The 12,515-nt window shown below is 37.8% G+C and overlaps 1 protein-coding gene across 4 annotated transcripts in view; it reads right to left on the minus strand.

The window, feature by feature from the left end:
• Positions 1-12,515, minus strand: part of COL25A1 (collagen type XXV alpha 1 chain) — a 496,864-nt gene that overhangs the window by 432,124 nt on the left and 52,225 nt on the right. The gene's annotated exons all lie outside the window — the stretch shown is intronic.

The raw sequence follows: 12,515 nt of genomic DNA on the forward strand, positions 1-12,515 counted from the left end.
TTCTACTGATGGAAATCTTTGAACCTACTACTCTTAAATGCATTCCATCATTGCTAAAAGAATACGGTCATCTTTTGTTTAATGATGGGGATACATTCTGAGAACTGCATCATTAGGCAATTTTGTCATTGTGCAAACATCATAGAGTGTACTTAAACAAACCTAGATGGTATAGCCTACTATATACCTAGGCTATATAATACAGCTATACTATGTATAATAGCTATATTGTAGTAATATTATATTTATATTATAGTAATATAGTAATATTTATATTATTATATAATGTAGCTCTATTATATATGTGTGTATATGTGTGTGTGTGTGTGTATATATATATATATATACATGTATTTATTTATTTATTTATATTCTATTGCTTGTAGGCTACAAACCTGTACAGCAGGTAGGCAATTGTAACACAATGGTATTTGTATGTCTCAACATAGGAAAGTTACAGTAAAAATATAGTATAAAATATTTTTTTAAGTGGTACTTGTATAAGTCACTTACCATGAATGGAGCTTGCAGGACTAGAAGTTGTTCTGGGTGAGTCAATGAGTGAGTGGTGAGTGAATGGGAAGGCCTAGGACATTACTGTACACCACTGTAGACCTTATAAACACAGTATACTTAGACTACACTAAATTTATTTTTTAAAATTTTCTCTTCAATAATAAATTAAGCTTAGCTATTTACTTTACAAACTTCGTCATGTTTTTAATTTTTTGACTGTCTTGTAATAAATCTTAGCTTATAACACAAACACATTGTACACTTCATAGACTTCCAATTTTTAAATTTTTTTGGTTTTACTTTTTAAACCATTTTGTTAAAAAACTAAAACACAAACACACACTTTAGCCAAGGCCTACTCAGGGTCAGGATGATCAATATCACTGTCTTCCACCTCCACATCTTGTCTCACTGGAAGGTCTTCAGGGGCAATGACACATACGGAGCTGTCATCTCTTGTGATAGCAATGCCTTCTTCTGGATGCCTCCTGATGTACCTGCCTAAGGCTATTTTACAGTTAAATTTTTTTTAATAAGTAGGGGAGCAGTCTAAAATAATGATAAATAGTATAGCATAGTAAATATATAAACCAGTAACATAGTTGTTTATTATCATTACCATGTATTACGTACTGTGCATAACTGTATGTGCTATACTTTTGTATGACTGGAAGTGCTGTAGGTTTGTTTACACCAGCATCACCAAAAACATGTGAGTAATGCATTGTGCCATGACATCACAACAGCTATGACATTATTAGGTGACAGTTTTTCAGCTCTATTAAAATCTATTAAAATCTGATGGGTCATATATGCAGTTTGTTACTGTTCTAAGCATTGTCATGCAGTGCAAAACTGTAATGTGGCATCCTTAAACTTTCAGGAACATACTTCTCATTAATATATGTCTAAAATCTCCCATCCTTCAAAAGCCATTACCAGGACCACCAACTCAGATGCACCTCCAGCCCTGTGCTCCATTGGCCCAAATGGTTTTCATCACTCATTGAATTCACACGTCCATTTACATCTTTCTTGCAGTATGTTAGTATTTTGCCTTTATAATCAGCAACACAGTAATATCACAGTCATGAAGAGACCCCACTGACAGAAAGACCTGAGTTCAAACCCTGATGCTGTCACTCGGGCTAGTGATTTAATATCTCTGTATTTCATCTTCTTAAGTGACCTTATAGGTCACTGAAAGAATTGAATGAAATAGTACATTTAAGTTGTCTGTCCAGGAGTCTGGGAGTTCATTAAGTTCAACAATTGTTACTGTGATCTCTTGTACACCTTTTTATCCCATATTATAGTATAAATCCTTTCAGAAACAATGGAGAGTACAAATAATTTTTTGAGGGTATTTATTTGCTTTTCCTAAAGTCAATTTGTTATTATTTGTTAATTTGAATGGAGATTAATTCTTCCAGAACACTACACAATGCCTCTGACATCTACTTGTTGAATTACTGTTCATTATCTTAGTATTCATCCCATCAGCCTATCAGTAGAAGAATACAGAAACAAAAGAAAGGAAGCCTTTTCTGGGATGTAAGAGGTTTTTTGTTTGGTTTAGTTTTTCCTTTTTTAATCTATAAATGCAAAGGAGTGGGCTACAGAATCTCTGAGGTGTCTTTTAATTCTCACATTCTAGAAACCTGTAATATCCATTCATGTCAAATAATTTTTCCTCTATTTTGAAGCTACTCCTTTTTAGCTTTGCCAACATTCTCCCTTAAATGCCCTCTTTCTTTCCAAAATGTCATCTAATATGGTTTGTGTTTTCTAGAGTGCCTTCTCTCTTCACTTTCACCTTCTTTGTGCAATCTTTAAAATAACAGAAACCTTGTTTTAATAATCAAGATCTATTGCTAAAAATTCTACTAAGTAATATATACACCAGGGAGGGTGGTCTGTTTTCTAGATGGTTTCTGAATACACCCTCATTAAATCACCTGGTAGCCACTTAATGGGGGAACTGTGGAGGAAACAAGTCATGTGCTAAGTCAAATCTATGAAGCATCTGTCTAGCCAAAAAAAAAAAAAAAAATTGCTTGAGGAATAAATGACTCAGGTGGACACCACCAGTTTTCACCTTGGCACTCTGTTAGTCCCCATGTCCTTTTTGAGCTTACAGATGGTCTTAATTAAAAACAAGTAGTTTTTAATTTACAACACAGGAAACATTTAGAATTTGTTGTAGAAGTAGAGTTAGTGGAACCTAGTAACCCCAATCTCACTCCCAGACAACTACCTCCATGACTTTAATTCATTTGTACAGATTCCTGATGTATTCATAAGTCTTTTTTATTACAAGTAAAACATACTTCTACTGCACCTTTTTTAAAAAAGTTGAAAGTCACCATATCAAGACTTGACTTTTCTCCACCCCGTGTCCTTGAGTTGTGTCAAGCTTGTAGTGGGAGCTGACTACAAAGATCAAGGGCCCTGGGTCTGGAATATTAATGGTTGATGGGCTTCACCTTTCATATATGTCACATTCTCTGTGACATTAGTGTCCCGAGGCTTTGTAAAATGGAATGCTGCTTGTTTTGCACACACTTATCTTCTTGCCATCCAGCTTTTTCTACAAACGCTCTAATAGCTGCTGTTTCACATTTACATTTCCCCCGCTTCACATCATGTGTTTAAGAAACAGTCAATTCCACTAACAATTTTTCTAACAGCCTATTCTGTTCAAAAGTATTTAGCCCCATTTTTTAAAGGCAAATACTAACCTTGGAATAATGAATGTCCTTAACCCACCTGCACTTCACTTCACTCTTTGCAATAAACACACACACCAACACTCAATTTGTCAAAGTTTTTCAAGAGGTGAGGGGATGAGGTTGAAGGTCAAATTATGAATGGTTGTTTTATGGTCTGGGAGACTGGCCAACAGTAGTGTTCTTAAGATGGAGCTTGAACTGGACAAAGCTTATGGTATAATCCCAGGAGACCATAAGTCACATACTATTCTGGATGATTCTTCCCTGTTCCTTAAAACTCACATTCTATGTAACAGGTGGCTTGATATTGACATTATTTGCATTTAGACACCAACACTTTTATAAAAATAGATAGAAGTGACTGGCTTTTTATTTCACCAAAGTTTTTTTAATTCTTTTATTTCCAGAGTTTGGGAAGTTCCTTATGCATAATATTGTTCATTATGAACTTAGCAAATATATTTCTTTTCTTTTATCTTTTATTGTATATATTTAAGGTATACAACATGATGTTTTGATATACATAAGTGATTGCCACAGTCAAGTCACTTAAGACATCCATCATCTCACATAGGTATCTTGTGAGTGTATATGTATTAAGAACACCTAAAATCCACTCTTTTAGCAATTTCTAGTATAAATACAATGTTAGTAACTAAGGTTTTCATGCTGGACATTATATCTCCAGACTTCGTCATCCTACATATCTGCAACTTTATACCCTCTGACCAACATCTCCCTTGTATTTCTTTTATAAAATTTTTGAAAAGCTTTTTCTAGGTAGATTTCAGTGTTTCTAAAAACTTTCGTTTCTTAATATTAAACTATTTGAATCTTCAACTAATAGTTCTATTCATAAACTAAATACAATTTTACAATGTGGGATGGGAGAGCAAATAGGAGTTAAAAAGAGTATAACCTTCAAGTTGAGTCTTCATCTCTGTTCGACTCCATGCATCTTCATGCTATCAGTATACACAGAAGAAACGGTTCTGTAAACTTGGAAGGAAAAGGTGTATGAACCAGCTCTGCTTGTGAGATGAGAGGGGCCTTTGGAACAGCTGTAATTAAGCTAAGAGCTCTGTAGGACCAGATAGTTACTCTTTATCCTAAAAAAATAATTTTTTTAATCCATACCTAAGTTGGAGGGTTCAAATTTAACTCAACTAGAGAAGAGCCACAAAGATAATTAAAGGGTTGGTAGGTAGTATCTATTGGGAAAGAATAAAGAAACTAGGATTATTCCACCTGGTGAAGGGAAGACTGATGAGTGATTTAAAAACATTCTTAACATGTTTGATCAGTTATTCCAGTGACCAGCTGTTCTCTATCTACAATGAGGACAGAACCAAAAGAAATAGCCTTAAATTCCAATATGAATAATGTAGATTAGATCTAAGAAAGATTTCTCTGAGAGTGAGGTTTTTAATATTGGAATGAAATAGCCACTTTGAAGTCTTTAAATCTGACATAGATTACCATCTTCCTATAGAAGAGAGTTGTGGTGCTAATGGAAGGTCAGAGGATAAATTCTTTCACTGTCCCTTCTACACCTATAAAATCTATGTTTTTTGAGTCAGTTTCTCTTGCATCTGTTGAGCATGTAGAATTACTTGTCTCAGAAAGTACTGAAGGCAGTGAAGTTAACCATTAAAGATTAAAACAGTCTAGTAGATAAAGGTTCTTTTCTACATAGAGGATTCTCAGACCTACACAAAGCAGCTCTAGACTACAGTAAACCCCTACTTTTGTTGATCTCACAGTCATACACAAACACTGTCCTCTTTACCTATCCTGGAAGAAGTAAAGAGAAATAGAAAGAAAGAAAAAAAAAAAAGCATGGTTTTTTTCATCATGAAAAACAGCTGAAAAACAGGCATTGAATTCCCTAAGTCGAGGTAAACCGAATTCCCTAAGTCATGCACAATAGAAAAACAGTGTCTACACTGTGAATTATCTTTTTCCACTTTCCAATATTTTAGTATCCATTGACATACTAAAAAAAGCAGGATGATAATACCCTTAAATTCACAGACTATATCAAAAAAAGTGTCACTTTGTAGGCCTTCCTATGATTATGCTTCATTTAAAAGTACTCACAAGATCCCACTCTTCCCCTTCTATTACAGTAATTTGCAACAATTTTAAGCAACTTTGCAAAGTGAATAAAAAGGAGTTGAAGCATCTGCAATTCAAGGCATTTAAGTTTTAATTCACAAACTGCAGCCCTGAGAATAATTATGAGGGCCTAGTTATTTTCTGCTATGTTGCACATGAAAGGCAACCGATCACTTTTTAAAAAAATACCCAAGATGCAGTATTTTTAGAATTGTTATCATTCTTCACTTGAGTGATTCAATAACAGCAGCACTTGCACTGCAGTCCCCAAAAGAGCTTACATAACTAAACATATACAATCACAGAGGTTTAAAATTAAGTGTCTGGGTAGTGCGTTGCCTCACAGAATATTTGATGAAGGGCATGAAGCAAATCTTTTAAAATTTGCTTCCCAGAAACTCTTAATACTATGATAATATAGTGCCCAATAAATATGTGGATCTCTAGAAAAATATTTTGTGTCTTGATACCTTTATATTTATATTTTTATAATCTCTATTCAAATAGCCATAAACTAAAAGTCACTTAATACACTGGATAACTTTAAAAATCTGATTTTTAAAAGTAAACCTCCAACTTTCTCAATATGGCACTATAATTGACACAGTTAAGACAAAATTTAAGAGTTCAGCTTCTGTCATAACTTAGGAAGGGTTTAAGTGACCATATTATATACTTTATTATCTAAACCTAGATACCTTGAGAGTAAAGGAGGCCCTATTGATAATTATACCAGAATAATAAGCAAAAACCCCAGAACTTTCCTAGGCAAACCTAGAAAATATGAACATCCTTATCATAGACCAAAATGGTCCAGTTTGTTATAGCCAAATATAGGAATCTGCAAGGTCTCCAGGAACTTGGTCCTCTGGGTTGGGACTGGTATACAGGAGGTAATTAACTGCTATGAAGGTGCAGAAAGGAAGTTTATTTTGGAAGTCAAAGCATCTATCAAAAGGCCACTCCGGAGAAGTCGGCAATGGTGGAAGCCAAACTTGAAATAACAAAGGTATCCTATCATATGTGTGGAGCATGGTGATGACAGAATAAAATGCAGGAACATTTCAGAGTACCAGACAAGCAGGGAAAGAATCAGTAAGCCCTTAGAATTAAAGGGCTGAATCTAATCATCCAATCACCTATAACCATTATATGAATACCTGCTATGAACCAAAGTCTACCTTAAGCTTGGGTTCATGAGCACAGCGGCAGCTACCAACACAGGGTATCAGCTAAAAACAAAGCAGATGATTGTTTACAAAAACTACAGCACAACGTAAGGATTAAATCTGAAAGAAAAAGACAGAAGTCCTATGTCAAGAATCATGGAACAGGAATAGGACAGAGCTTCAGTTAATACAACTATACCCCAAAGGTAGCAGCAAAAAAACAACTCAATGATTAAAGACAGGCAAGTTCACACCACATGATAGGGATTTGTCCCAGGGATCAGGATCAGGGTTAGGCCGGCTGATGGAAGACCAGGGGACCTTGCCCATGGGGAGGAGAGATATGCAGAGGCCAGGCCTGAAAACTAGTTTTTCAGTAGAGGAACCTCTAGTTGCTTTTTTGTTAAAAAGCAAAAAAAAAAAAAAAAAAAATTAAAAAAACATAAACAATACACAAAATGAAAACATTAACAGCAATAAGGGTACCTAAAGTAGGAAAAAAGACTTAAGCATGAAAATAGATACTATCATAGCAGATACTTCAAATTCCTAAGGCTGCTCAGATACAAGAGTTTAAAACAATGACGATTATAATGATTAATATTCAAATTGTCCTCAAGGTATTACATGTAAGTGCCAATATCTTAATATAAAATTAAGCAGAGATATAAAATGCAAATGACAAATCTATACAGTAAGCTGGTAGAGCTAGAAAACTACTAGTTCTAGCAGTAAACAAATAAAGTAAAAGTAAGCTCTAGAGACTACATCATTTTCATCTATATCAATGAAATTCTGACCTTGGATAGTCAAACAGGGTAAAGACAGTAAATGGTATTCTAATTGATGAGTGAGTACTCCACCAAATCTCAAGGAATTCTTGTTTTCTCAAAAGTGATTTGATATTTTACTGTATCAACTTTCCTACCAAGTTTATGATAATTAGTACATCTATATCTTTATCTATAAATTTAAAAAAATCTGAATAGGCATTCAACAAATCTTAAAATTTTATAAATATTTTAGAATTAAATTGTATTCTGATTTAATTATTCTAAAAAATTGACTCTACTATGCTCATTTTTTTCCTGTATACGATTCTATTCTCTTTTTCTTACCTATTCTGTGTTAAACTTCTTCATTAATTTATTTATCTACTTTATAAACTTGTTAAATCATTAAGGAGGAGGCCTCTGTTCTAGGGTTTGTAAGGGACACAAGGATGAAACCAAACATGAGTCCTATCTTCAAGCTTACGTGGAAAATGCACAAAATATGCCCTGGAATGCAAGGTAGGTTCAGAAGATGAACAAATTATTTCTATATAGGAAACTTACATCTGAACTGGGATTTAAAAGGGGAATAATATAATAAAAGACCTAAAACAAAAAGGCTTGATGTTTGTGCATTTAAGAAATTTAAAGTGTTCCAGATCAGCTGGAACATAGAAAAAGGGAGTAAAGAAAGATAAGCTTGAGGGCGGGTGTGGTGGTTCATGCCTGTAATCCCAGCACTTTGGGAGTCCGAGGCGGGTGGATCACCTGAGGTCAGGAGTTCAAGACCAGCCTGGCCAACATGGTAAAACCCCATCTCTACCAAATTAGCCTGGTGTGGTTCTGTAATCCGAGCTACTCAGGAAGCTGAGTGAAGCAGGAGAATGGCTTGAACCCAGGAGGGGGAGTTTGCAGTGAGCAGAGATCGAACCACTGCACTCCAGCCTGGGCGACAGAGCAAGACTGAAAAAAAAAGGAAAGGAGGGAGGGAGGATTGAAAATGTGGAAACGAGCCCATCGTGGAAGGCTTGAATGTCAGGTAAGGAAAAGTGAAAGAAAAGAAGCCAGTTAATGCTTTTATGTAGCAAAACAGCAATTAAGACCAGCTCAAACTATTAGACAAGCCTACAGTCACTTGGGCCTGAATTAGGGAACATGTAATATTGCTTACGTACAATGCAAGGGCTTTAAAACCAATGAATGTAAGAATCATAGGAAAGGAAGACCTGGAGGAAGTTAACACTGAAAAAACAGTAAATTGATAGATAGAGGAGGAGCATATTTAGCAGATGAAGTCAGTCTTGAACATGCTAGATGGGAAGTAAAACTAAGGCATTCTACATGGGATAACCACCAGGTAGTTAAAAACATGTGTCTTCAACTCAAAAGATCAAAACCTAAAGTAAAGATTTGAGATTCATCAGAACAGATGACACCAAGAGGAAGAATACAGAAACATAATAGACAAGATCCAAGTAAAACATCAAAGGATGCTTTTAGCCAGCAAAGGCAAGAAACGGGTCAAGAAGGGAGAGAGATAACAGAAAGAAGAGAATCAAGAGAGCTTACTGTCATGAAAGTCAAGGGAAAGAAAGTTCACGGAAGGAGGTATAGTCAACAGAGTCAATTGCTAAAAGAGTTGAAAAGACCTGAGAAAAACCCGTATTGTCCCACAGTCAAGATAATATATGAGAATATTTTACCTTCTACGCATACCTATATAATGTATTGCTATATAATGTAAATATATATGTATATTTACATATATATAAATGTATTGCTACGATTATAACTACTATTATTCTCTAGTCCTTAGCCAGGGTAATTTGAAACCTTTTATTCTTCACCTAGCTTATTCAGAATTATGAGCATTCAATAGAATTAATATTTCCTTTTTTTAGACTCTCAAACTTTTCATCAATAAATATGCATATATTCAACTATGGTAAAGATTTATTTTACTAACAAGTGTGTCCAGAATATATCTTGATCCTAGAAGGAGGCTGAAATCTTCACTGGTTATCAGGGCAATTGTGTTGATGAAGTCCCCTGTTCCAGCCACCCATTCAACTGGCAGCAGTGAAGACAAGGAATCCAGAGCGACATTGTACTCAGCTCCATACTCTGCTTGCCTCCGCTGACACAGCATTTCAGAAGTATCCCACACAAAAAGAATCAGCATCTTCCTATTTTCATAAATGGCATGAAAATAAGCATCCATCTATCTCCACCCATGCCATGCAGTAAAGCCAAGCCAAAGCACTAGTACTTCGCAGCTGCCAGACTACTCCTCCTCTCATGCCCTGCAGGGGATCAAGTTTGTCAGACATCAGTCCAGCTCTCCGGTGAACAGCTGATTAATGAGGGGTGGGTGAAATAGCCACCAAGCAGCTGCACCATTTTTCAGGGACAAAGCATGATGGTTAATGTTGATGGAAAGATGAATGTAAGGAAACTGCAGTTAAAGTCCTTGATAAGAAGAAGCACTACTCAAGCCAGCTCCTGGCCAAAAATTTTCTGATTGCTTTTCTGACATCCCTCATATAAGGGAGACAGTCAGCTAGCGGCATACAATTAACTCCATGGTTCATGGACTTATTCAGCATATAAATGTAAATCCACTAGGTGCCAGACATTGTAATAAGGACTAGATATTTTATCAACTTAACTAACTTACATACATGGTAGACACTGTCCAGGGATGTCTTCTTTTGTTCAAATCTAGCCTGGCCTTTAAAAGTCCAGCTCAAATACCAGCTCCTCTAGGAAGGTTTCTCTGAGGCTCCATAGGCAAAAGTAATGACTCTTCTCTAAATTCTTACAGCACTCTATTTGGACCTCTGTTACAGAACATGATGAACATCCCACATTGTAATTCCTTATATGCATCATCTCCTAATAGACTATAAGTAACTTGAAGCCAAGATTCATGTGATCTTCATACCTCATGTCTTTAATATATTCATATTACCCAGAACATAATGTAGTTCTTTGCATAATTAATGTATTAATGAACTACCTGCTGTCCACCTTAGCCCAACACAGTTAGATGCTTGGGGTGGGTGGGGAGGGAATCGTCTTATTCACTACAGCCAAAATCAATTTTGAAATTTAAATGGAGAGACAAAATAAACAACAAAAATGTTTTTATGTGTCAGTATAATACAGTAAATAATCATAATTCCACGTCAATAAGACTGAACATAGCACACTTTGATTAAGATAGGTTTTAAATCTTTGCATCTATTAAAGAAAGGATTTACTAAAAAGAAAAAGTTACTCAATATTCATGACCTACTTAAGCTTTCTAGATGAACTGTTTTTAGGTATTTATAAAACATCAATTATACTAAAATCTTACATATTCATTGAAACAGGCCAAATAACATTCCTACTTTCCTGTATCAACAAAAGGTTGTGTTAGCAAGGAAATTGGGTAACTACTTACTTGAGATAATTCTAAAGTTATACTTACTTATAAATAATCTATATTATTATACTTTGCAAATTAACCCCCATTTGCTTCAAATGCTCTAATTTAATGAGAGAAATCTTAACATGTGGAGGATACTGAAGCACTTAAGGGCTACACTGACTAAGTAAATGAAAGGTAGGAATCAAAACCCACTTTTTTTGTAGAGGAGATGGGCAACCAGTAGTACTGGCGGTATGTTATGTAGAAAGAGTAATAGCTTAAGAGTTTGAAGACCTAGATTCTAGGCCCCATGCTGGTATGATGAGCTCTTTGTCCTGGGGTAACAAATTTAAACTTTCCAGGTTTGTTCACTTTTCTAAAAATGTCAGCTTGATAGATTTGCTATAAAATAAGATAACAATAGTCTCATTATGAATTGTCTCCAAGATATATTATAGAGAATTAGTATCATCCAAACAACATAAAGGCTTTAAGGCACAAATATCTGGGGGGGAGGTAAACTTACTAACCATATGTATTAGAGTTTTCCAGAGAAATTGAACAAGTAGGAGATACACACACACATACACACACACACACACACACACACACACATATGGGGAGAGAGAGAGAAGGTAAAGAATTAGTTTACATGATTATGGAGGATGAGAAGTTCAAGTCCCAAGATCTACAACTGGCAAGCTGGAGAACCAAAAGGGCCAATGGTATAGTTTCAGTTCAAGTCTTAAGAACTGAGAACGAGGACTTTGCACCCAAGACTGTGTGGTAGATAGAGCTCCCTCTCCCCTCTCCCCTCTCCCCTCTCCCCTCCCCCCTCCCCCCTCTTTCTCCCCTCTCCCCTCTCCCCTCTTTCCACGGTCTCCCTCTGATGCCGAGCCGAAGCTGGACGGTACTGCTGCCATCTCAGCTCACTGCAACCTCCCTGCCCGATTCTCCTGCCTCAGCCTGCCGAGTGCCTGCGATTGCAGGTGCGCGCCACCACGCCTGATTGGTTTTCGTATTTTTTTGGTGGAGACGGGGTTTCGATGTGTCGGCTGGGCTGGTCTCCAGCTCCTAACTGCCAGTGATCCGCCAGCCTCGGCCTCCCGAGGTGCCGGGATTGCAGACGGAGTGTCGTTAACTCAGTGCTCAATGGCGCCCAGGCTGGAGTGCAGTGGCGTGATCTCGGCTTGCTACAACCACCTCCCAGCCGCCTGCCTTGGCCTCCCTAAGTGCCGAGATTGCAGCCTCTGCCTGGCAGCCACCCCGTCTGGGAAGTGAGGAGCGTCTCCGCCTGACCGCCCATCGTCTGGGATGTGAGGAGCCCCTCTGCCTGGCTGCCCAGTCTGGAAAGTGAGGAGCGTCTCTGCCCGGCCGCCATCCCATCTAGGAAGTGAGGAGCACCTCTTCCCGGCCGCCATCACATCTGGGAAGTGAGGAGCGTCTCTGCCCGGCCGCCCATCATCTGAGATGTGGGGAGCACCTCTGCCCTGCCGCCCCGTCCGGGATGTGAGGAGCGTCTCTGCCCGGCTGCCCTGTCTGAGAAGTGAGGAGACCCTCTGCCTGGCAACTGCCCCGTCTGAGAAGTGAGGAGCCCCTCCGCCCGGCAGCCACCCCGTCTGAGAAGTGAGGGGCATCCTCCCTCCTCGTCCGGGAGGGAGGTGGGGGGGTCAGCCCCCCGCCCGGCCAGCCGCCCCGTCCGGGAGGCGAGGGGTGCCTCTGCCCAGCCGCCCCTACTGGGAAGTGAGGAGCCCCTCTGCCCGGCCAGCCGCCCCATCCGGGAGGGAGGTGG

Source organism: Pan troglodytes, chromosome 3 (genome assembly GCF_028858775.2).
Source record: "Pan troglodytes isolate AG18354 chromosome 3, NHGRI_mPanTro3-v2.0_pri, whole genome shotgun sequence".
NCBI lineage: Eukaryota > Metazoa > Chordata > Mammalia > Primates > Hominidae > Pan > Pan troglodytes.